The 25,622-nt window shown below is 47.5% G+C and overlaps 1 protein-coding gene across 3 annotated transcripts in view; it reads left to right on the forward strand.

Moving 5' to 3' along the window:
- Nucleotides 1-25,622, forward strand: part of FHIP1A (FHF complex subunit HOOK interacting protein 1A) — an 839,659-nt gene that overhangs the window by 211,133 nt on the left and 602,904 nt on the right. For 2 of the 3 annotated variants that reach the window (XM_069631272.1, XM_069631271.1), the window contains one exon: nt 24,252-24,360. The exons of the other annotated variant lie outside the window; for it this stretch is intronic. The gene's annotated coding sequence lies outside the window, so the exon portion shown is untranslated. The remainder of the gene's footprint in view (nt 1-24,251; nt 24,361-25,622) is intronic. 3 annotated transcript variants of the gene reach the window in all.

Here is a 25,622-nt window from a genome sequence, read left to right on the forward strand (position 1 = left end):
TGCATGTATATTCCTCCAATTCTCTTATGTCTTACTCCTATGTCCCGTCGCCTTTCCTCCATACTTATGGGACATCGCTCCGTCCTGTGGGACGGGACCGGAGCACTTTTGTAAAAAAGCATCCACATTTTTTTCAAAAATGTGTCCCTCCTCTCTTTCCTGCGCGTAACCCCGCCCACCTTGGCTCCGTCCTGCGCATCGCCCATCAGTCCTTTTCTCCGCACGATCGGGGCCGGATGCACTTGCATCCTCGGAAGATTTTCTTCCCTTTTTTCCCTCTCTGGCTCTCGCTAGCGTTCGTTTACTAGTCTCTCTGTCTTTTAAACTAGATTTTCCAGACTGTTCGTGTCACCGTCGCTTCGCAAGGGCGGATCCCCATCCTCTTTGTTTAGAGTGTTTGGGTCCGGAACACCGTTGGGACTCCTGTTTTTACTGTGACTCCCTTTCGGTCCGGGCACTTCAACGTCGGTTGGAGCGGTGGGAGGGGGTGTTCGGACGGACTCCTCCTTCGCATTTTCAGGCGTTCATCGGCGAGAAGAAAAAACGCCCGGTAAGTTCTTTAATTTTCAGAGCACCCCGGCCGGGGGGATACCTTCCCGGGTTCCTCTCAAACCGGGAGGGGTGTTGATCGCTCTGTTACCGGGGTTTCGCCCTGAAGTGCCTGTCGGGCCTAATAATTCTACAGTTTTCTCGGAGGGTCTCCGTAAGGGGCCTGTGAACACCGGAGTACGCTCCGAGGCCCCTCCTGTGGTGGCTGTTTGTAGACCCAGTTCTACTGAGCCCTGGGGTACCGGAGCTTGCTCTGAGGCCGCTCTTTCGGCTTCCCTCAAAAACAAAACCGGGGTACGCCCTGAGGTCTTGGCTAGGCTTGAGGTTACCGAACGGATGTTCGAGGCCCGTGCCGATAAGGCTTCTACCGGGCCTAGGTCCGAGGTCTCTCGTACAGAGGCTAAGGATACCAAAAGTTCTGAGGGGCCGGGCAAGGCCCTGTCGGTGACAGTGCACCGTTCCCGCTCTTGTGGTGACACCAGATCTGTTGAGGGGGCAAAGAAGAAAGTTTCTTCTTTTACCGGCAGTACCGAGGCTCTTCCTTCGAAGGCTCAGTTGGCGGTTGGTATGTCGCAGAAACATTCCAGTCCTCATAGTACCGGCTCTGCCGAGGTTCCTTACATTAAGGCTAAAATTAAGACCCCTGATCCATCGACGGGGACCCCTGCCTCACTTCCTCACATGCCGCAGTTCCCCTCAGATGAGGAGAAAATGGCGGCCGTTCCCGCCATGACCACGGCGGCCATTTTAGGTACTACCCCCTACAACTACGCCATCAGCCCCTGGTGTAGGGTTCGGTCCTTTTGGTGAACCTAACGTCCCTTGTGCGCATCCTTACCAGCCGGTTTATGATTGGGACGCCCGGATGCCTCTTCCGCACAATGTTTCGTTGGCCGCGGGGGCGGCTCCCTTGATTTATGTGGATACGTCGGCGGAGGGGCCGGTGTGGCACCCTTCCCCGTTACCTCCCTGGATTTGTCCACCTCATGAGAGGCCTCCTCATGTTCCGAAACGATCTCCTGAGGATGCCTTTTTCGGTAAATTTCAAGCACTTATGCGCACCGACCCCATGAGGGAATATTTCAAAGGGCTTTTCAAGGAGATATGTCCACCCGCGCCTCCGGCTCCACCCGTTCCGACAGTGGTTCCGCCGGCGCCTCCCTTGCCCGTGGTGCCTCCCCCTGCGCTTCCGCCTGTGCCACCATTGTCCCCAGTGGACAAGGCAGTGCCTGACACAGCTCAGCAGGATCCTGAGCTGTCAGATGACCCTCAAGGCGATCAGGACAACGAAGACCTGCCCCGCTCTACCAGAGCTTTCCATGACCGGGTACTGGACATGATGAGCTTCTTAGATGTTCCGGTGCCCGAGGCTCCTGCTCCACAGGAGGACGTGCTTTCTGGGGCGTTCACCTTGTCTCCTTTGGAGCGTACCGGCCTGTTCTTGCAGAAGGACGTTCTGGCCGATGGCCGATGGCCGAAGAGTTTGGGAAAAGCCACACTCGGGACTTTTTGTCAATAAAAAGATTGACGTGAGGTACAGGCTACATTCCTCGGAAGAAGTGGCCTTGTCGTCTTGTCCGCCTCCCTCCTCCACAGTGGTGGCTGCGGCCATGTTGCAATCCAGACCTGCAGCATCCTCCTCCGCGACGGCGACTCAGGTCTTGGGAAAGGAGGACAAGCTCCTGGACTCCCTAGGGAGGAAAATCTTTGCCAATTCGGCCTTGCAGCTCAGGCAGGCCAATGCAGAATTGATTTTGGCAGGAGCTAACATGCGGATGTGGAGAGGTCTGTCGGAGTTTGAGGAGCACATTCCAGTCGAGAAGCTGGAGGATTCCAGAGGAGGCCTTTCCAATGCCAGGGTCTTGGCCCAGGATTTCCTAGAGGCTGCGGCTCATCACGTAGACACCTCGGCTCGGGGTCTGATGCTTGGGGTTGATACCTCGCGGCAAGCATGGCTACATGCCACTAAGTTCTCGAAGGAGGTGCAAGACAAGATTCTGGAACTTCCATTTGATGGTAAGGAGCTTTTCCACTCTTCTACTGATGTAGAACTCACCAAAGACAGCACTCAGACGGCCAAATCATTGTCTGTTCTGGTTAAAGCTCACTTCAAAGCTCAAAGGCCGTTGTCGCAAGGTCGACCTTCCTCTGGTTTTAGGGGCTTCCTCGACCGCAAAAATTGCAGAGTGGATACTCCTGCAGGGAATAACCGCTGTAGACAACAGCGTACGCGATATTTCTCCTGCTCCTCAGCCTCCTCATCAGGTTCAGGTGGCACCGCCACCGATAAACCTGCCAAATGAGGGCTTTCCACGCTCGCACGAGATCCCGGTGGGAGGACGCATTGCGTCTCATTGGGAGGTGTGGCAAGCCATCACAGAAGACAGATGGGTCTTGTCAGTCACTCGAGCGGGCTTCCGCTTACTTTTATTCCATACCCCACCCTGCAACCCTCCTTTTCAGCTGTCGGGCTCACCCTCCCTCAAGGCCGAGGTTCAGAAACTTCTGCTCCTCAGAGCTGTGGAACCCGTTCCCCTTGGGGAGCGAGGGGAGGGCTTCTACTCCTGGCTGTTTACGGTGCCCAAACCACCATCCTAGACTTTTCCCAGTCCAATCTTTCCCTACCCCAAGAGAAATTCAAGATGATCACGCCCGGCCAGATTCGCTCCTCGTTGCAGGCGGGCGATTGGCTCAGCGTGGTGGATCTTCAGCATGCGTACATGCATATCCTGATTTGGAACCCACACAGGAGATACCTCTGTTTCTCTTTGTGAGAGGAGCACTTCCAGTTTCGGGTGCTTCCTTTTGGCCTCAGTTCGGCGCTGCGTGTCTTCACAAAGATGTCGGTGATTGCGGCCTATCTTCGTCTCCAGGGTATCCATGTGTATCCCTATTTGGACGACTGGCTCCTACGCAGCCCTTGTCCGTTGGCAGCAGCGGGCAACTTCCAGTCTCTCCTTCAGCCCCTGTTCAATCTTGGGCTGTCGGTGAACTGGCAGAAATCCTCCATGACGGTCTCACAGGACCTGACTTTCCTGGGTTTTCGTTGGAACACGATAGACTGCCGAGTGTATCTGACCGGGGACAGAATGGCGGATCTGTTGGCCACGTGTCAGATGTTTACGCAGTCGGAGAGCATGTCGGCCTGGTGGTTCCAGAGGCTTCTGGGCCTCATGGCCTTGTGTGTACTGGCTCTTCCTCTTGCGCGTCTCAAAATGAGACAGACCCAGATGGCTCTTCGGAGTTCCTGGCGTCAGGCTGTGGACCCGGATTCCAAACGGATAATGATTCCGGATTCCATGAGTGGACCTGGACTGGTGGTCATCTCTCAGCAACCTGTCAGTGGGCGTGGGGTTCCAGGACCCAGCCCCCATGGTGACGATCATGACAGACTCCTCCCTTTTCGGGTGGGGCGCGACATTAGATCTTCTTCAGGTCTCGGACCTCTGGTCACCTCAGGAAAATCTCCTGCACATAAATCAATTGGAGCTTCTGGCGATTTTTCTGGCGCTCAAGGCGTTCAGACCTCTCATTGTCAACAAGGTGGTCCGCATAAGAACGGACAATGCGGTGTCAATGTACTACATAAACAAGCAAGGGGGAACGAAGTCTCGCCCTCTTGTGGATCTGTCCATCCAGATTTGGGAGTGGGCCGTGCTTCATGGGGGTCTGGCTGCTTGCAGTGCACATCCCGGGCCGGCTGAATGTCACCGCGGATGCCCTCAGCCGGCGGACAGTGGTCAGCTACGAGTGGGAGTTGAAGGTGGAGATCCTCTCATGGATTTTCTCGCGTTGGGGCACACCGGAGGTGGACCTATTCGCCACAGCGGTAAACAAGAAGCTTCCTCAGTACGCCTCCAGAGGGGGGCTGGGAGCCTCCTCTCTGGGGGACGCACTCGAGATCCCATGGCACAACATGAGAGCTTACGCCTTCCCGCCTCTTCCTCTGGTTCATCGAGCAATTTGGAAGTTGAAGAGTTCTGTCAACTGTTCTCTTCTACTGATAGCTCCGTGGTGGCCGGCCAGGTTTTGGTTCTCAGAACTTCAACACCTGTCGGTGTGTCCGCCGATCAGGTTACCAGTAACCCCCGATCTTCTTCACCAAGGGGAACAGCAGATGTGGCACCCCTCCCCACAATCGCTCAACTTGGCGGCATGGTGCCTGAGTTCACGGCTCTAGAGCATTTGGGTTTGTCTGCGGATAACATGCGCATTATCAAGGCAGCCAGGAAACCCTCGACCCGATCTCAATACAAGAGTAAATGGCTCGGGTTCTGTCATTGGTGTTTGGAGAAAGTATTGGACCCGAGGGTGGCGACGATTGACACGGTGCTTTCGTTTGTCTCCTCCCTAGCAGAGTCAGGGGTTCATGTCTTGTCCTGCAGGACTTCTCTCGGCAATTTCCGCCTAACTCTCTACAGCCCGGTGTTCTTATTCGTTAACTAACCCGGTGGTGAAGAGACATTTTGCTGGTTTGACACGCATCTACCCTCCGGTTCGTAGTCTGCACCCACCCTGGGACCTAAATGTAGTCCTGACGGCGCTGTGCCATAAACCTTTTGAGCCAATGGCTACAGTTGACCTCAAGTACGTGTCCTGGAAAGTGTCCTTTCTGGTAGCTGTTACATCAGCGAGGAGAGTGAGTGAGCTGCAGGCATTGTCGGTGGAGCATCCTTTCTTGGTCTTTCACAAGGACAAGGTAGTCCTTCGGACGAACCCAGCTTTCCTTCCAAAGGTAGTTACCGAATTCCATCTGAATCAGTCGATTTCCCTTCCGGTCTTTTTTCCGAACTCTGCCTCGGAGGCGGAAAGGGTTCTACACTGCCTGGATGTCCGAAGAGCTCTTAAGTTCTACCTGGACAGGACTGCCGAGCTTCGGAGCTCTTCCCAACTGTGTGTGACCTTCGGTAAACCCCAGGGCAGGCTGGCGTCTAAGGCACCCATTTCCAGATGGATTCCTGCCTGTATCACGGAATCTTTCACCGTCCAAAAGCTGAAACCTCCTAAAGGTATCCATGCACAATAGGTGTGAGGCAAGGCAGCCGCGATTGCTTTTCAGAAGTATGTTCCCTGGGAGTCCATCGCTATAGCGGCTACTTGGGCCTCCCCATCTGCTTTCTGTAACCATTACTGCCTCGATATGAGCTCTAGGGCTGACGCTCAGTTCGGCCAGGCTGTGCTGAAGAACCTGTTTCAGTAAGGGGTATTTCCATCCACCCATAGTTCCTGTAAGGAGTGCTTCGGAATCTCCCATAAGTATGGAGGAAAGGGGACGGGACGTAGGAGTATTACCAGGTTACTCACCGTAGTGACCACCTTTCTCCTAGTCCATAGTCCCCTTTCCTCCATTCGCCCGCCCGCCGTCCCTTCTAATAAGGTTCCTCTGTTATTGCTAATGGGTCTTGACCCTGCGATAGAAAAGGACTGATGGGCGATGCGCGGGGCGGAGCCAAGGTAGGTGGGGTTACGGCTGTGTGCCGGGCCCCGCACAGGAAAGAGAGGAGGGACACATTTTCAAAAAAAAATGTGGATGCTTTTTACAAAAGTACTCCGGTCCCGTCCCACAGGACGGAGAGATGTCCCATAAGTATGGAGGAAAGGGGACTATGGACTAGGAGTAAGGTGTTCACTACGGTGAGTAACCTGGTAATTCTCAGGCCTGGTTCACTATCCTGCCAGGCAATTTCTTGTATTTATAACTCTCCAAGCCTCTCAACATTCGGCTCCCAGATCCATGTCTCTCTTCTGATTTCTTTGGGGTGCTCTCTCACCAAGTATATTTTGTTTATCTGTTGGTTCCCACTGGGATGAGGAAGATGGTTCTGCACTTCCTCCCGACCGCAGTCCCTGCAGTTTCCCAGTCCCCCACTGTGCACCTTCTGACTCGGTCTGTGAGGGTCCTGGTCCTCTGCAACACCAGCAAGCATATCTGGCGTTCACTGGGCTCTGGTGGTCTGCTGTTGGCAGCTCTGCCATACTGGTTTCTCACCATACATCAGGCCTCGCTGGACCACTCGGATGGCTTGCTTCCTGCCACCAGGTTTCCCAGCCTTCAGGTGAGCACTCCCTCTGTTCAGCCTTCTCGAACGCCGACTTCGTTCTCCTGGCATCCAGGTCTGCAGCATGTCCTCCCTGCGTGGCTTTGCTCCCCAGCTCAATGATCCTCTGGCACAGAACGGACTCTGAGGAGAGGACTTTGTTGGTTTTTATGGTAAACTGTCTTTCGGATAGCTAGTAGGTTTGTCTGGTTTCGCAAAGGGCTCTTCATTGCCCTGTTGTTCTTTGTGCCAGTACTTTCACTCTTTCCTCTCTTCCTCATTGCAGTAGTGTCTATCTGATAGACAGGGTTACTATGCATGAATTAACTAGCAGAAGAAAGAGGAGACAAAGAAGGTGGGGGTGTTTGGGCCCTATCTGTGTTATTGTGTGACCAATGCATGGCAGCATGGTGGTTAACATACTACGTTATCCCTTGATAATCTTCCCTTCTCCCGTTGGCTGGGGTCCCCTCCCATGGAATCCTCCCACTGAGTACCACCCCTCGGGGGACTATCGGGCAGTAGCCTCACCTCCTGTAAGGAAGGCATGACATCAACAGTAAGACAGACACAAGTGACCACAGTTCAATGGTGTTTATTGAACTTCAAAAAGGGTTTGATAAACCCCTATCTAATCCTAAATCTACAGGTGGTAGCAAGCTACGACCATCAAATAATAACAGTCCTATTGATGTCTTTGTCAAAATAAAAGGGCCTATACTAATAAACTTATTGCCAATCCTTACTTCTAAATACAAATAGTGTGGGAAACAATGTTATGAAAAAGAAAAGTGTTCACAAAATGATATGTTAGAATGTTTAGGCCATTGACCTCCCTTCCCCACGTTTTCAGCACAGGTTAAGGCGGTACACTCCGCTTAGCACAGTCTCTGCCTTTCCTAGCATGAGGATACAGTTCAATCATTAGCATCAGGGCTTTCTGTACCCAAGTCTGTCTTTCAAAGTCGCTTCATTCAGAGCGCCTGATGCGACAAATAAATTATACGTTCTTTTCCTCTCTCAGATATTCACAAGCACTCAATTCCTTAGGCGATTTCACTATTCACCTCGGATCCCCCTCAGCCAGGCTCAGAACCTCTCAACACAATGTTTGTAAATGAGTTATGCATTCAATTTCTCGTAGGATATTCTTTCCCGGGTGACTTGCGGTTCACCCCGATCCCCCTTAGCCGGGCTCAAATTGCGGATCCCCCCCAGCTGGGCTCAGATCTCAGATCCCCCTCAGTCAGGTGCAGATCGACTTCATATTCTTTTTCATCAATTATCGAATACTTTCAAATGTGCACAGGGTTTTGCTTGACACGTTGCAGAACCACTTCGATTTCACAATTCATCACTTTTCACATTTACAATCTTTCAGTTGGATACCGAACGGAGACTTTAGAATGAGCACCCACATGGTACCGGACCACTCTGTCTACGGTATCGTATCTTGGCTTCAAAGTTCAATCACTCATCTGCTGCTTAGTTATGCATACGCTTCAAACACTGTTCGCCTCAGTTTTCACTATACAATGTTGCTGCTTGACTTCAACACAGACCGGTCTGGTATCAGTCTCCCCAACTCACCGGCTGTGCTGACATCACTGGCGCTGCTTTATTGTAGGAGCCAAGGACAGTACCACGGCAGCAAACGATTCTCCCCATCTTGACTATCGATGTGGGAGAACCTGAGTACCTCCAACACACAATGCAGTATTCTTCAGCCTTGATTCCTGGTCTTACGTTTCCTATTCTCAAAGGTTCATGAAAGTAACAGTCTTTCGGTGACAAGATCAAGGGCTCTTCCCTCCTTGTAATCCTCTAAGGTTTTGCAGTCTTTTGCCTTGTATTAACTGCCATCTTGAAACTGCTGCTTCCTCGTGTGCATTGCCTTGCTCAAAATGTGCTTTTGTGCTCTGCCTTTTATCTGTATGGGGAAGTGTGATGGAAGTCAGGTGTGTGTAATGATCAGTAATTGCCTGACCCTGCCCGACCATTGTATTGGGACATGTCAGGTATACGGCTCGGGTGTTAGTCTGTTTTCTCTCACAGTGTGCTGTCCTCAAGAAAGTGTTCATGTTGGAAAAGGGGGGGGGTGGGGTTGAGTTCCTAAGTATCCTACCTGGTAGGATGGGGTAAAGGTGTTATAGGGAAGGGGATACCGTGTCTCGCCATCCGGTGTCCCACTTCCATTCCCCAAAGACCCCTCACCTAGGTGATCCTCCAGCACTGGTCCACCCCCAGGAACTGGATCCAAAAGTGATCCCAAAGCGATGGCTGTGTCCTGGCCACCTGGATGACAGATCCCCGGAGACTAGCGGGTGAGACACCTTCTCACACCTCCCTTGTCCCATGGGAGGCATCTTCTTCCTGGGAAGAAGCGATGAGACCAAGGGATTAGTCACTCAAGGCAGTAGTTTGCTAACACTTTCTGAGCTCGGGACATGCTGCATTTTATGTGCGGCCTTTAGGAATGTGGGGTAAAAACACTGCATGTTGACGGTATGTGATGCATTTTATCTACACCCTACAGTATTTTGTGGCTTGTCTAGGTCTTGTGAGGAAGGCATAGTATCGAGCAGTTGACAGACACAATGGATACTAGTTTTGAAAACCTCTATTTAAAGTTTTAGTTCGGTTGGTAGAATTCCTAACTGGCCCTCAATCTAAAACGAATAAAGAACAACAAATACGTCCACGTCAGTCGGGTCAAAATAAAAAGGCCTACACTAAGACAACCTTACCTTGCCCTCCTTCTCAAATGACAAATGCGTTAAGGGTATAAAAAAGAAAAATAGTGTCTCAAAAAGAAATGTCAGAATGGCTTCAGCATTAACTCCCTTCCACAGATTCAACCCCACTGTTGGAAAAAAAAGGATAGGTGGATGGCACAATTCCATTAGTCTTGCACACTTCGGCTTACTGGCACAATTCAGCAGTACAATCTTAGGCTTCCATTTTCTGGTGACATCAATAATCAGTTCGCATTTACTTTCTCAATTTCTCATAGGTCTGCACAGGCTTCCCTCTGCTCGGCTCGAGCCTGTCTCTCCATCATGGGGGTTCCCTTCCCCATGTTGTATCTAAAGTATTTTTTTCACTGTTGAATACTTTTCAAACTACAAGGAATTCACATGAACTGCTGCATGACCACTTCAACCTCTCTTGCAACAATCCTTCAATTCACAATATTCTCTTGCAGCACTAATGCCTCTTGGTACTTGTAGTTCTTATTTTCTTTAACTCGCCTTCTTGGCCTTTAGCAAAGTTCTTCTATTTTGCCCTCTTGCCGTATTCAGTTCCTATATTTCACTTTCCTCTTATTCAACTTTCTTTCTTTATCGCAGTTACTTGCTTTCCTTTAATCTCTATTGTAATATCTTTCAAAACTCATAACATTTCAGAGACTTTCGAATGTGCGACTTCACCTCGAAGGACCACCCTGTTACTTTGTATCCTTTCCTTTCATCAATTGTTCTTGCATTTTATTGGCACACGCGCAACCTTCAACTTTCAAATGACAGTCACTTTCCCTTTAACATCAACCAGACTTTTGTTCTCTTGGAGAACTCACTGGTCGTGTTAATGGGATTTCTTTCATCTTATTCTTGCAGCTCAAGGCCGTTACCAATGCCTCCTCTGCCGTTCACCCAGGAGGATCGCTGGCTGCTTTATGGCAACTTGAAGGTTTCTTTCCTGTGCTCACTCGGCTTTGCTCTTCAAACGCTCACGGCTTCCCGAAAGCTTGGAAATCTTGCTTGGCTTTCTCTTGATCCTCCCAACTGCCGATCAGTCCGTTGGCCTTCCAACTTCCACAGACTGGTTTGCATCAGCCTCGGAAGAGCTGTTCCTTCTCGTACTCCGCCTCGCTCACAGTGTTCTTATATGCACTACCTTTTATCTTCACTGGGAGTGTTAATAAGTGGCAGGTGTACCTTGTTAGAGATACGTGTCTGACTCTGCCTGGCCTCATTACAGGGAAAGGGCCAGTACAAGTCAGGGGAGGGGATTTTTCTAACCTCATTCCTAATCTTCCTCTGTGCAGTACTGTCAGAGTGGAGAGTAATTATGGGAATTGTAGTTTCCCATGAAATAAGCAATGATAGGGGTTAGATTGGTTTTGGAAAAAGGGGGATACCATGTCTCACCATTGGGTGATTATTCCCCACTCCCAGTGGCCCCCTTACCTAGGTGATCCTCCCTCGCTTGTCCACCCCAGGGTCAGGATCCAAAACGATGGCCTTTCCCCAGCTACCTGAGTATGGGATCCCCGGGGACTAGGTCGTGAAACACCCTGTGGTTTTTTCACAGTCTGGACAAAAGACCTTGTGCTGATTTGGTGTAGATCACAGGTACAACATTCGACCAGCTGTATCTGGTTTTCAATTCATAACAATTGTTTTTACTTTGTCATATTTTGTTTTTCTTTCAAATGTTCCATGAGCTTTGTTTTGTGATAGATATGCATGCATATGCATGCATGAAGAAGACGAACAATCTTTGCATTCCAAATGCATCATTTATTCACCCAGGACTATTTTTATTTAATAATTTTTAATAGTTAATGGACTTTAAAAAGTTTGTATCTAGAATTCAAATATGTAGGACGTAAGACCCATTGCCTACTGAGAAACCGTAATAAGGACACATAAACAAGCGCATTGTGCTCCTAGGCAAAACGACCTCAAACCATCTTATGCCCACTGCTGAAAATCTACAGTAACATACTGCTGCGATGACGACCATTTCTCTTGTCTCCAAAACCAACAGATATTATGACCAGGCACTCGAAACAAAGCAGCTCGAGCTAGCTAACAGTCAAATTTTAAAGACACTGGCAGTCAGGGAATGTTGTTCAAAGTGTCCCCTTGTCTTTGAAGGCCCAGCTGCTCTTCAGAACAACTTGTGGAAAGTGAAACTAGCAAGAGAAGACCAAGCTCCCCCCGTCTCCCTCCAGTGAGCAGAATTGCAAACCATTTGGCATTTTAAGTAGTGTGTGTGTATAAGAACAGTGTTAATATGTAAGCAGTTTCACCATGCTATTTGCAAGCTTGTCAGTTCAATATATAAATATTCTCAATATATCTTGTATATATTTCAACATGTGGTGTGTGTGTGTGTGTATGTATATATATATCAGTGAATGCATACACATTTTATTTAACAATATGTATGTTTTGACATGGTGTGTACAAGAATGTTCACTTTACAGTATGTCTTTTTATTATGTAGTAGATACATTATAATATAGGATGAATGTCTCTTAGCATAAGCATTTTCTCATATCGTATATGCATTTTCTCATCATGTTTGCATTTCAGCATGCTGTGTATATGAGTTAGAATGTACAATGCACATCTCATTGTATAATATATATATATATAGGTTGCTATACAATATATGTATTTCAATCCACACTATGTGCATTATATATAAATACTACCCGTTGGGGTGGGTGGAGGGCGTCACCCTCCCAGCCAATGAGGAGGCTTGGAACGGGGGCATTACCAGACGGTAATCCCGCCACTCTGAGCCTCCTTTAGGGCCGGAGACCGCCATCTTCCCCAACGGGGAACAAGGTAGGTGCCCTCCCCTGCAGACCCCCACCACTTAAATTCTTTTTTGATCCTTTTCGGGAGCAACGTGCTGGGAACACTTCAGTCCCAAGAGCGTTCACTCCCGATCTGCGACACGCCACCATGGAAAGGAAGAAGGGACTGTATATTGTCCCTTCTCTCCTTTCCATGGCAGCCATTATTTTTGTTAACTTTGTTTCCTATTTTTTTCATGGAAAGATATAACTGACTTCCCCTTCCTTGGCGGCCATTTTTTTTTCAGTTGCGAAACGCCCAAGCATTTTGCAAATGGAAAGAAATTGCTTTTAGTACCCAGGTCTTACGGGCCAGGGCACTAATGGCAATAAGCCCCTTGTAGGGGGGATATTGCCGCTTCAGGTAATGCCTCGGGGCATGTAACTATGGGCCCCAGGTCATTACCTGAGCAGTAATATATGTTTCAATATAAAATGTATGCATTTCAATATATTCATCTCTGTATACAATGTATGTGCTATGTATACACATTTCAATATAAATATATGCATCTCAAAAGGCCTAAGCCCCGCCCACCTGGTGCCTTCCTGGTTGCTGCTCTTTTTCCCTACTCAAGGATCCCTCCAGCCTCTCTTCCTTGCAGATAGGGAGCAGGTGCAAGTGGATCTAGGTCACCTGGCCTAAGGCTGCCCACCAGTTGCCTTCCTGGTTGCCACTCTTTTTCCCCACTTAGCAAACCCCGCCCACCTGGTGCCTTCTTGGTTGCTGCTCTTCTTCCCTACTTGAGGAGCCCTCCAGCCTCTCCCTTTGCAGATGGGGAGCAGCAGCAAGTGGGATCTAGGTCACCTGGCATAAGCCCCTCCCACCTTCTTAGCCCTGCCTCTTCCTTCCTGCTCTTAACTCTTAGATCAAGGGCGTCTTTCGACCGGGCATCAGAAGTGAAGAGCAGACAAAGAAAAGGGCAATTCCTGTTTGAACCTGCTCAGACCGCAGGAAAACATGCACCAACTTGTGTTTACTCCCTCTGTCCCCACATGCCATCCCCACCATCATCAGGCAATGCCAAATTCTCTGATGCTGGGGTGAGGACAAGTGCTCCATCGCACAGTAAATTTTGCAAGTTGTGTAACACTGCATGCCTCTTGTATTTCGCTGTCCCCCATCTGTTGTATGCATGTGATGCCTGTATGCTTAAATTCTTTATCTTGCTGTCTCCCCATCCCCCAAGGAATCCCTCTCCTGCTACCGCCCCCCCCCCCCCCCCGCATCAACAATCCCTTCCTGCCCATTGTGGGAGTTTGTATTGACACATTATGGTGACACCATCACCACCTTCTTGCTGATGCTTTGATTTGATTTTTGGACTCGTGCGACTCATGTTGGTTCACACATCTGAAATCTCGTCGTTCTCATGCTGGACTTCCTTAAGCATCACGTAATCCTGGTGACCATAAGTCATGTTGTGCCCATCTACGACTTGAATCATGGCTTGTAATTGCTAATCTCTTGCAATATGTGTTCAGTACTGACCTCTGCAACTTGATGTGCTCTCTCCACTTGCTTATGTGCTCTATAACACTGTATTTCACCAGCTTTGCTTATTCCTCTCTTTCACCACACTCACTGCTTCTCAGTCTTCTCTTCCTCTCCCTGTCTTTTCCCTCTCTCCTCCCCTCACTATATTCTATGCACATACCCTATCAGAATTGTTGCCAGACATAGTATGATAGTCGCTTGTTTTGTTCCTCTCCTTCCTTCCTCTCCCCACCCCCCTTTTCCCTCACCTTTTGTCATTCCCCTGCACTACCAGAAATGTAGTCAGGCCTAGTATGATAGTAGTCTGTCTCATCTCCTACCTCCCCCTCCCTCCTTCCCCTCCATATCATTGTCAAAGCTCTTGCACTATCTGAAATGTCGTTGGGCATAGTACGATAGTTAATTTCACATTCTTAATGTCTCAAGGCCTTGTGAGAATATTGTTGTATTTTCCCTTGCTCCCTCCCTTGCCTTGAAGCGCTTTGAAACACGTGTGTATAGGTGGTATACAAATACTATCAATATCAATAAAATACTGTATATGCATCTCGGTCTACAATGCATGTACCTCCAGTGTACAGTGAATATGCATACATCAATATGTAATTTCACTGTACAGCATATACCTCTTAGTATACAATGAATGTATCTGTGTGCCATGTATCTATTTCAATATATAATGTATATATCTCAATGCACAGTGTATACCTCGCAGTATACAATGTATGTATCTCGGTGTAGAGGGTGTGTATATATAATGTATGCATTCAGGTTGCAGTCTACAGATGTATGATCTTTAATTATGTCCCAAACAACCCCATGTATTTGCCGGCACCGCCATAATGGTTCTCTCTGTAACAGCTGGAAAATTGTATTAGTCCCTGGTCATAGCAGTGCCTGGAAAATGGCTATGTAATTCCTATACACAAGTTACAACTCTTTGCCAATTCTTGTTTATAACAGGACTTCGAAAAGTGAACATATGCACGAACACATACTGCCTATAAGTGAAGTAGCTGAAGGCACACTTGGTTAAGGTATCCTATTGCATCAGTAGCACACTTATATATGCAATGAATCCCTTTGCTCTTTATTAAAGCAACTTAGAAATGGCAATGGGTAGGCTATGTGCAAAACAAAGTTTGATGTTATTGGTTGATAGAGCTAGCTCAAAGAGATAAGTAAAAAGAGAAGGGACTTTAGTGTTGCCGATACAGACCCTTAAGTGCTGGGGGAACCCGGAGGCAGTGTGAGGGCATTTGGACATGCAGGAGCATGGGCCCGAGTTCAGTGGGTGGCCAGGTAACCACTGTGCCGAGCAGTCGGGGGACATCAGCAGGGAAGATGAAGAGGGAAAGCGGACGCGAAAAGGAAGGTCTTGAGTTGCTTCCAGAACTGGAGGTGGTTCTGCTCAAGTTTGAGAGAAGCAGGGAGACTGCTCCAGAGTGAAGCCGCAGCCAAGGAAAAAGATCTGCCCCCACTCTCTGCTTGGAGAAGCATCTGACCCACAGAGTTGGAGGTGGATGATCGGAGAACTCGAGAAGGGAGATGTTTAGGAAGAGAAAGTTGGTGGTATTGCGGTCCCAGGCAACCAAAAACCTTCTGTACGATGCATATGTTATTGAACTTGATCCTTGCAGCCACAGGGAGCCAGTGAAGGGATTTCAGAGCTTGAGAGATACGATCCCTGGCCTTGAGGCCAAGGACAAGTCTCTCAATTCTGTTCTAGATAAGTTGTAAAGGTCAGAGAGTAGAGACAGGGAGATTTAGAAAGCAGCTGTTGCAATAGTCCATCCTAGAGAGGACCAGGGCTCTGGAGATGGAGAGCTTCTGGAGGAAAGTGAGAAAAGGCAGAATACCTCTGAGGAGGTGCAGCTGATAGTGTGACTTCTTAGAGATGCCAGAGATATGAGGAGAGAAGGAGAGGGTGGGGTCGAAGATCACACTAAGGTTCTTAGCCTCACAGAAAGGAGCAGGGAGAGGGTCCAGGGTGGGCGGCCAGAGAGAGGAAAGGAGGAAGCAGGTGTCCCGGTAAGGATCTCTGTCCTACTGGCATTAAGGCAGAGATCATTGGCGGCACACCCTTCCTGAATTACGGCCAGACGGTCTGGTATGAGAGAAGGAGCAGAGATGGCTGAGGGGAGCCTGAAGGAGAGCTGGGTGTCATCCACATAACACTGAAAGCTAGAGCAGAAAGTAGCGATGCGGTGGGCAAGAGGTGCCAAGTAGTGGTTGAAAAGCCAGGGTGAAAGGTTAGACCCCTGGAGAACACAACAAGTAGAAAGAGATTGAAGAGAGGAAAGACCCCAGTTGTACCTGGGAAGGGCCGGTCAGTGAGAAAGGAGGTCAACCAGGCCAGGGCCTGACCAGTGATTCCCAGGCTGTCACAGAGGCGATTAAGCAGGATGACATGGTTGACCGTGTCAAAAGCAGAGAATACATTGAGGAGAATGAGGACAGAAGGAAGATTAGAGTCAAGACTGGAGAGCAAGTCTTCATGGGTGTTCAGAAGAGCAGTTTCCATGCTTTTTCAGGAGTTTGCCCAAGAAGGAAGTGATGGAGATCGGGCGATAGTTAGCCGGAGAGGAAGGATTGGCAGAGGATGTGCTTATGGAGGGGAAGGGAAGGTTTCAGTGGCAAAGGAGTGATTACAGAAATCGGCCAAGGCTGGAGCAAGGGGGTCGATGTGATCCTTGATGGTTTTGGATGAGCCGGGGAGAAACTGCTTTGATGAGACTTTCATAGATTGGTCTTGTCTAGAAACATTGTCAGGGGTGAACAGGGGAAAGTAAGAGAAGGGAGGAGGAGGAGAAGCAGCCGAAGATGGGCCAGGGATGGTAGAGAAGGTAGAGGATGAGCGGGTGGACAGGATGTCGTGAGTTTTAGTGGTGAAATGAGAAGCCAGGACCGTGCAGAGGGCCTGAGAGGGGACCAGAGAGGTAGAGATTGCAACAGGATTGGCCAGCTCCTTGCAGATTTTGAAAAGTTCAGCCGAGTTGTTAAATGCTGCAGAGACACGAGCTTGGTTGTAGGCTCTCTTCTTAGAGAGGACAGAGTCTGTACTGCTGTTGGAGCAGGTGGCATGCTAGTTTGTCAGAGCGTGTGCCTGATGCCTTTCACTTCTCTCAGCTAGCCTACACTTGCGTTTAAGGGCGACAAGGTCAGAATTGTACCAAGAGTTGCACTTGTATGTGGGCTTAAAACAGATTCTCCTGACAGGGGCAAGGACGTCAAGAGTGTTGGAGATATAGAGTTGAAGGTTAGAGAGGGCTGTCAGAGTGTGAGTCAGCCAAAGGTGTTGGAGGAGGAGAGAAAGTATCGGCGAGAGCCTCAACTGACACATGCTTCATGGGCCGGATGACCAAGGAGGTAGGTGGCAGTGCTGGGGACGGCTTGACCCGAGGGGTAGAGCCAGAGAGAGATGGGAGGAAAGGAGAAAGTGGTCGCTCCAAGAGTGGTGAGAGGGGTTATAGAGGAGGGAGGTCTGAGTAGATCAGAACATCCAGGGTGTTCCCTGCAGAGTGAGTCGGACCAGAGGGAAGAATAGAGAGAGAAAGTCACAGAGGTTGCGAAAGAGCCTCGAAGATGGGCTAGTAGCATCCAGGTGGATGTTCAGTTCTCGGAGGAGGAGAAGTTGAGAGGTAGATGCAAGGAAGGAGGAGGAGCGTTCAGCCCACTCGGAGAGGAAGAGGGCGACTGGCTAGGCGGCCTGTAGATAGTGGCCACCATGAGAGAGAGGCCAGGAGAGATGGAGAGCCTGCAGACCAGGCATTCAAAGGAGTAGTCTTGGGTTGGAATGATAGAAGCAGGGATTCACTCTGGGAAGATCAAGACTACACCTCCGCCGGACGGTTGGTTCTGGGTTCGGAGAGGATCTTGTAGCCATCGGGAAGGAGTGTGTCAAAACTCGTGACAGAGCTGCGCATGAGCCATGTCTGGGTGAGACTGAGTACATTCAAATCAAGCTCTTCCAGGAGATGGCAAATGTCAGAGGAGTGTTTGACAACAGAGCAAGAGTTGAGAGTAGCGATGTGAAACAGGTTGCCACCTTTGAAGGACTTCAGTGGAGGCATACAGGCTTGAGGTATGCCTGCGGAAGTGTTGGAAGTGCCCGAGGATGGGCAAAGGAGGATGGAAGAGATGGGAGGGTAGTCAGAGAGGAAGAAGACAGATAGGGGTAAGTAGGGATAGCAGGAGAAGAAAGGAAGTTGATCAGGCACATGAAGCGTCTATCAAAAAGGAGGAGATTGACCTGAAGGCCCTGGACCAAGACGGTGCCATTTAGACATTAATGATGGTCTTGGAGCGGTGGAAGGGGGCCAGGAGGGCCTCCCACCGGGTGCCACCATTAATGGGAGAAGAGGAAAAAGGAGAGGGAACAGAGACCATATGGGGGGTCCATAGACCTGGAGAGAACGACAGAGGATATCGATAAGCGTCTTTCTGGAGGAAGCGCTGGTGTAGGTATCCGCGATGGGGTGACCTGGGTTGGAGACCAGGATGTCCCTTTTGAGCTTCTTCCTGCCAGACTTAGTGAGTGGGATTGGATAGTCGATAGAATAGCGGTGAGACAGAGGGCACCATAGAGGGTGCAGGAGGAAATGGAGGGTGGGGGGAGAGCCCAAATGGGGAGGGGGGAGCACTGGGGGGAGGCACAAGTGGGGGATACAACAGGCAGGGGAGCGCAGCACAGAACATGGAACAGACCTATGAAATCAGATGCAATACAGAACCATTAGCAAAGCACAACACGCAATAGGGAACCTGGACGTAAAGAGAGTAGGCAATGCAATGCAATGTAATACCAACCGCAAGGAACAATACACACAAGGAACCTAGAAGTAAGGAATGCAGTCAAGGAGAAACACAATGTCATTAAAGTAGAGCTAAAACAGCGCCAGGGTAAAAGTACAGTGCAGAAACCCAACCCACCAAGGCACATTACACAACTGAAGAGCCTAGAAGGAAATGCAAAGATACAGTAATGAAACGATGCAAAGATACAGTAGTGAAACAAAACAATGGAATGGACAGGGAAACACCACGCAAGGGGGTTACAAAACAATAGGTCAGAGGGCGGATGGGACAAGATGCGAGAGGAAGGTAGGGAAGTGCTGGGAGGGTAGGCCTGTAAAGGATGCAGGAACCTATGATGCGAGGGAGCACACAGCTTAATTTGTGACGTAACCTGATGTGAGAGAGTACACAGCCAGATAGAGGCACGGCCAGATGTGAGGGAGTGCGCGTGGCTTGAGAAGCAGGGAGCACTCTCAGCATAAATTGCGAGGGGGCACATGTGGGCAGGGGGAAGCGAGCGCCTGAGGGGGGTAAAGACCGGCTGCAGGGGTAACACGAGTACAGAGGGAGAGGGGCACTATGTCTGGGGGGGTGCATGGAGTGTAGCAGTGCTAATGCTCCACGCACCTTCTTACCTTGTGGACGCAGAAAGGAGGGTGAAGTCATCCGTGCTCACAATCTGCGCCGCTACCCCATCACCGGCAAACACCTGCGTCAAACAACACCACAGCCTTGTCCTGCGAGGGCTTTGCTGCAGATGATCCGAACGTTGGTTCTTAAAGGCTCTGAAGTGTGGACGCAGTGAAGCATACTATGTGTAATAGCAAAGCATCTCCTGTGCGCCTGCGTCGCTCAACACTGCGCCTTGTCCTGCGAGGGCTATAAGCCACCAGATGCTGGAAACAATGTGTCGTAGTCGGAAGTAAGTCTCCTGGAAGCAGAAATATCATGTTATGTTTTGGAGCTAAATCATGGCTCAGATGAAATAAAAATAGTGCTTCCTTCTTTGAACTCCTAACAGTTCACTTAGAGCAAATCATGCCTGTGCCGGAAATGATCTTTTATTCTTCCATTAGGAAAAGAGGTTGTTTGGCATAATTTTAATTTGGCTAGAGGTTACAGGCTAATATAAGCACAACCACCCTCTATTTTTGTGAATAATAAAATGTCAAGAGTTTTGACTAGTGCACGTCAGTGTTGGTATGACTTCATAGCACCGTTTACCTGTCCGAAGGTGCACATTCTATTAACCGCTCAGGTGCCCGCTATACTAGATTCAAGTATTTTGGATACTTGATGCTTTAGATGGGTACTTCGTGTAGAGTAACTTGCAGGTGTAAGGAGTGGTCGGAAGGGTGCTCCAAAATATTGCAAGCCTTTCTGTGGTTAAACTGGGTTGTGACGGGAATAGTGCATTCATTGAGTGGCACTGTATCGGTTAGGGCTATGGCTTTTGGTTTGTCATACCATCTAGATTATCCTGAGTGCATGTGTTAAGGTTAAATTTGCATGAAATGTGGTGTAGCTATGGCTGATGCATGGGATAGGTGATGCCGGAGAGGTGCTCCTCACATTATGCAGAGTATAGGTTCTCTTCATTCAAGCAATACGTGGTGGCCAGTGTGGCCCTTCTATGGAATACATTTTACTTGGATTAACCAAACATTAATATACAATGCAGCTATGAGAGACTACACCTAAAAATGTTTGACCAGTCAAGAAGGTCTCTAGGTGAGCACTGTTCAGCTTCAGTTGTTAGATCTACTCCACTGTGGAGTATTAAAACTGATCAAAAATTTTTCCAGAATACTGTGATATTTAGGTATGGTGTTGCAAAGCTCAAAGGGAGATTTATGAAGGTCAGTTTTCATTAACTAACATTAACTAATGTTTGCACTGGTGACGTCATGCCAAAGGTTGTCTTTCCACCATTAGACCTGATGCCATTAATACAGTGTATCCTCATTATCTAACCAACCATAATCTCAATTATATAAGAATGTGATTTGATAAAGATTTAGTGGACAACCTTACGACCATTGAATATAGAATATTACCCCCTTAGCTCTTCCAGGTCTGTCCTCTTGGTGGGAAATACTTCTCTATTAAGGCTCATGGATGTGTTGTAATAACCAGGCAGTGGTAAAAGTAGGGGCAGGGGATCATTTGGTGAATGACCGCCTTAAGGATCTGTTCATCCTGCTCTGATGTTTGCAATGTTATGAAAATGATGTGTCTGCTGGTGGCCTATGTCAAACAGTTAACACTACTTTTGTCCATAAAGATTTGGCTGTCACTTCTTATAACCTGAGACAGTTGACCCTAGAGATATCTTTCCCACCATATTTGGAAGAAAACTCTAATCCTAGACCATGCATTTTGGGCAGGGAACATGTTTCTGTAGTAGACCGAGGGCAGGGTTATTGTGGAAAATTGCTGGTTATACTTACAAACTTGAAGATCCAAATTGCATGAACTTTATAGCAGACTTTGATATAATTTTGTTACAAGAAACCTGGTCGGTTTATCCACAGGATTTCTTTTCTTATTTTACTGATATTATGTCATTTTAAATTGGTCCAACTAGAATCTAAACGATACAAGTGCTGAATGTTAGACTTTGATATGGTACAAACTATTCATTGTCAACTTCTAAAATCGCTGTTCTGGTACTGACGTAAATCATGTCTGTCCAAATGAATTGGATCATACTTTGTTTGGATAAGTATATTAATGCAGAGATTGTGACCTCAAATGATTCCGTGCTAATTTTGGGTGGCGATTTATTTATGCCTATGTGTAGGGCATGCAGTTTTATAATTGCCAAGGAAAAAGACTCCTTCATTTTATGGTTAATCATAATTTATGCTGTATAAATGGTTGCCTGCCTACTGTTACACAGGCCAAGGGTACCTTCATAGGTAGTCAGTCCCTTTGCCCCTGCTGTTTATTTTTCTGCGAACGCACATAGTGGATACGTGCAGCTCCAATCAGGACTTCAGATCCTGTAAGTGACCATTATCCCTAGAGTCAAGTTTAAGCTCTCCAATGTAGTCTGTAATGGTAGCTCTATACCCTCTACAAGGAAGGAAGTGACCAAAATGACGTATGAAGTTACTAGCCTCGATGGCTTTGCTCAAGAACTTACGGTCTACATCAACTCAACTCATGATCTAAAATCCTGTAAAGCACCAGCTCCTGATGGTGTGCCCAGAAATGAGTGTAAACCCTGAGGTTTGGGCTCTCTTGACTAACTTTTTTGGAGCAATGTTAACATCAAGGATTTTACCATCTGCTTTGCCTATTTCACCATATTATCCAAAAAGGGTTTGAGTAGTCTGGCATGTTCAATTGCTCTGTGTGATAGTTCACTAAAATTCACTAAAAAGTCTGGATATATTTATTTATCTGACGTTCACAAAATATCATTTGAATGGTCACCATTACCCTGCCCAGATTCATTCTGGACTGGGTGGTTCAGAACATTGTCTCAACTTATCTTCACTAATCAATAAACACTATGAAGCAACACAAAGTAACGTTTTCCTTGGCTTCACGCACGTATCGTCTTTTGTCAGTTTCTGCATGACTTTCAGACATGTGAAGGACATTTCTAACAGTTATTTTAATTATATTGGCAATAGCATGGCTTGGAAATGTACGAAATTAAGGTTTTCCCAGCTACCTATAGCTTCTCATGTTTTATGGGAGAAAAATTTAGACCTGTGACCATGTCTCAATCAAAACAAGCATGCACCTTTTGTTTTGTTCTTTTGAAAGTGGTGGGTTGTTCCTAGGAGATTCTACATTGTACTTCCGGTTACAAATATGCAATGTACTCAATGTCTTACAGCATCCCTTTACTTAAAGTATGCATATGATCATTTTAGTTGCTGGTGTCCGGACATGTTCTAATGGCAAACATTCATATTGGACAAATTAACTCTGCTTGGGCTACTAATGACTCATGATTACATACAATAATAGTGGCGAACTATTCTGAACTTGTGTGTTAAATTTTAGTTAAGGGTTTTTGATGTCAACTGATGTTTATTGTTTATGGTATTCAATCTTATAATGTATTTAAGATTTGTATTTTTGTTGTGTTCTCTTTATGCATTTCGTTTGGTGTGCATTGGGTCGGTTGACCAGTGAGTGCTGTTGGCTGCCTGCTCCTACTTACCTGCTACCTTCACTCATTTCGATTTTATTAAGTTTCAGGCCTTTCTGCATTTGCTATGAACTACATGCTGGAATAGCACTGGGACACTAACGTTGAATCTTTATTGGCCAGAATAATGGAACTAATTGAATTAATTGGACAGAATCTACTTTGTCCCGCCTTTCGACCAAGAAGTGCTAAAATTGCAGCACCCGCCTGCCTTGGCATGCGCGCATTGGGTTGAGTGTGTGGTGAATGCTGTTGGCCGTCTGCTTGTCGGTGAGTCAGAGCAGAGGTGGATCGGCAATCACGATTTAGTGCCAGTTGCAATCTTTAACATGAACTAAGCTGAAAATTGCATCTAAAAAAAGCATTAAGCCCATTCAATATAATTTCAGGGGCAGACGGAAGCCTTTGAATATCGCTCCAATTCCTCAGCTAGTATCAAAGTTGGCTAAACCGACGCTTGAACATTCTGAAATTGCTGCAACTAACACGAGTAAGCCAAGGGGAAAGATTGCATCATTCTTTCAGATTGCACCAGTGGCTGTCCAACCTAGCATAAATATGATTTTCTTTTTTTTTTATTTGGTTGGCTAATAAATCAATCTTTCAAATATGCAATCATTTAACTTAAACAAAACACATTTTACAAGTTTACAAATGTTTACATATGTTTACAATATTTACAAAATGTACAACATTTACAGCATATAAAAGCCCCACATTCAGATTTACAGAATTCCGTTTACTAGTTTGGAATGTTACATCAAAACAGGTTAAAAGAAGAAAAAAAGGAAAGCAACTTTCAGATAGCATGAGATTAAGTTTAAGGGTGCTTTTTAGCACTGCATACAGACTGACTAGCTATCTATATTAAAAGTCCTTCTTCAGGTTGTAGTCTTCATATTTACATCTACATATTGTAATAATAATTCTAGAAAATGTAGTATTGCTATTCTTACTGTGAATCTTGGGCTGGAAAAGATATTCTGCCATATTTCATCGGGATTTGCAGGTTTGTACAGATTTAATAGTTTAATAAAGTGCACTTGTCGTGAGAGTATGGCTGGTGTGTGGTTGCGTGGTAGACCTGAGAGGTGCTCAAGAGGGCCCTATTTATGTGGAGGCTTTCACCAGCTTAGTTTGTGAGAAACACTCACTCGAGCAAGGGGGATAACTGGGCTTGCCAAGCCACCTGACAGAAGTGTGCATGGCAAGAGTTGGCTGTGTATAGATGAATGCGTGGGAAAAACAAGAGGGAAGTGATGGGGAGGGGAAAGAAGGACAGACTATGAACTTGAGTCCAATAATATATTATTAAGCTGTGCACTGGTATATTCCCCATCACTTTAAGGTGGCTTATCTCTTTACAGAAGGATTGTAGTGTCCTGATAATGCAGGAATGCATTACATTGTCTGAGTTTTTTTTGGCTGCTGAGTGTGCGTGCGCTTTAATAAAATCAACCCACCAGAACAGTCCAGACTTTTGACTGTTTTTCTTGTAAACTTTAGAGAGGAAAATGCATTGTGGAAAAACGCACTGTATAAGAGCAAGAGGCCACAGCGTCAAATTCCACTTAATAATAGAGGCTTCTTTCCACCCTTTTACAGAATCTCCTGCTTACCGGAAATGGGAGCATGCTCTTTTTCTGTTTGAGAGACATTGGTTTATGTCTGAAGAGTGATTTCAAAATACAGATCCTCACCCGGATTGATCCAGGTAGGTTTAACCCTCAATTGTTTTGTTGTTATTGAGTAGTCATTGTGAAAAGGTGAAGGGGCTTTTGTGTGTTTTTGTGTTTGTGTGTGTGTGCGCGCGCGCTCAGGTCTTCGTAGCGTGGCTTCCTCAGTCACACATGCCTTCCTTTGCCTCGATTGCCCATCAATTTGTCTTCCCTCATGTATTCAAGTTTTGGGAAACTGGGTAATCCACATATAGGTGCAGTAGCCATCCAATTGATTTCCATTTCATTTTCACAGTTCTCTTTACACATCTGTGATGTTTTAAATACGTATTTGAGGGACAGGACCTCCTAGTACTTGTCCTACCACTTCTCTGTGTGTTTTCTCTGTTTTCTGCCTCTGAGGTCAAGCCTGGACCTCTGGCAGTGCAGCTCTTCATTTTTTTTTTTGGTGAACACCCATGGGATACCTCAGGGAGGATAGCTCCGGGGCAACGCCTCGCCTTGGAAGCAAGACTGCGCGGAGCAACTCCGGTTTGATCCCCAGGTCCGCGCTTAGAAACTTCTGGGCATTAAGCACGTTATAAATCTATCATACCCTTGCAGCACCCAAGGGTAGGTGTACACCCGTGTACACCGTGTGTTGCCCACAGAGCCAGGTATGGGCTGGTGGCAGCTATATGCTGACTTAACAGTGGCATTGAGTGTCCTCCATATTTGGGACATCCAGTCCCTGCCATAGGAATCAATGGATTCCTGGACAAAGCCAAGATGGGAACTGTAGCCTCTAGGTTTCTATTGCTTTTACACCTTGTTTCCCAAAGTCCTGGGATGCCCTGACTCTGTCCCCTTCTCCCTGACTGGCTGTTGAGTGGAAAGACCAAATATGGCTCGGGGGCTGCCTCCCTCCAGAATGACTGGAGGCTTCCCAGGGCTGTGTTGTGGGCACACCCTTGGGGTGGGACCTGTATGAATGTAGTCTGAAGTCCACCCACATTCTGTGTTGCGAGAGTCTGGTTTTGGTTGTGTGTGACAATGCATGTGCCAGCCCTGACTGAAACTGGAGTGAATGCGTGCAATGTTCTGAAAGGCTGGGTGCTTATTCCAATCCACATCTGTGTTATGGGTCTCTGGTTTGGGTGAAGGGCCTGAATGCCTGTGAGCCTGATTGACTGCCTGCCTGCCTGCATTAATGCACTTGTTCATGATTGGCTGAATGAACCTGGCTCAGCCTGAATGACTGGGGAACAAATGTGTATAACTAGGGACCTCTCACTCACCAATTTGTTCAGAAGCTGAA

Source organism: Ambystoma mexicanum, chromosome 6q (assembly GCF_040938575.1).
Source record: "Ambystoma mexicanum isolate Mex_15411 chromosome 6q, UKY_AmexF1_1, whole genome shotgun sequence".
In the NCBI taxonomy this organism is placed as follows: Eukaryota; Metazoa; Chordata; class Amphibia; order Caudata; family Ambystomatidae; genus Ambystoma; species Ambystoma mexicanum.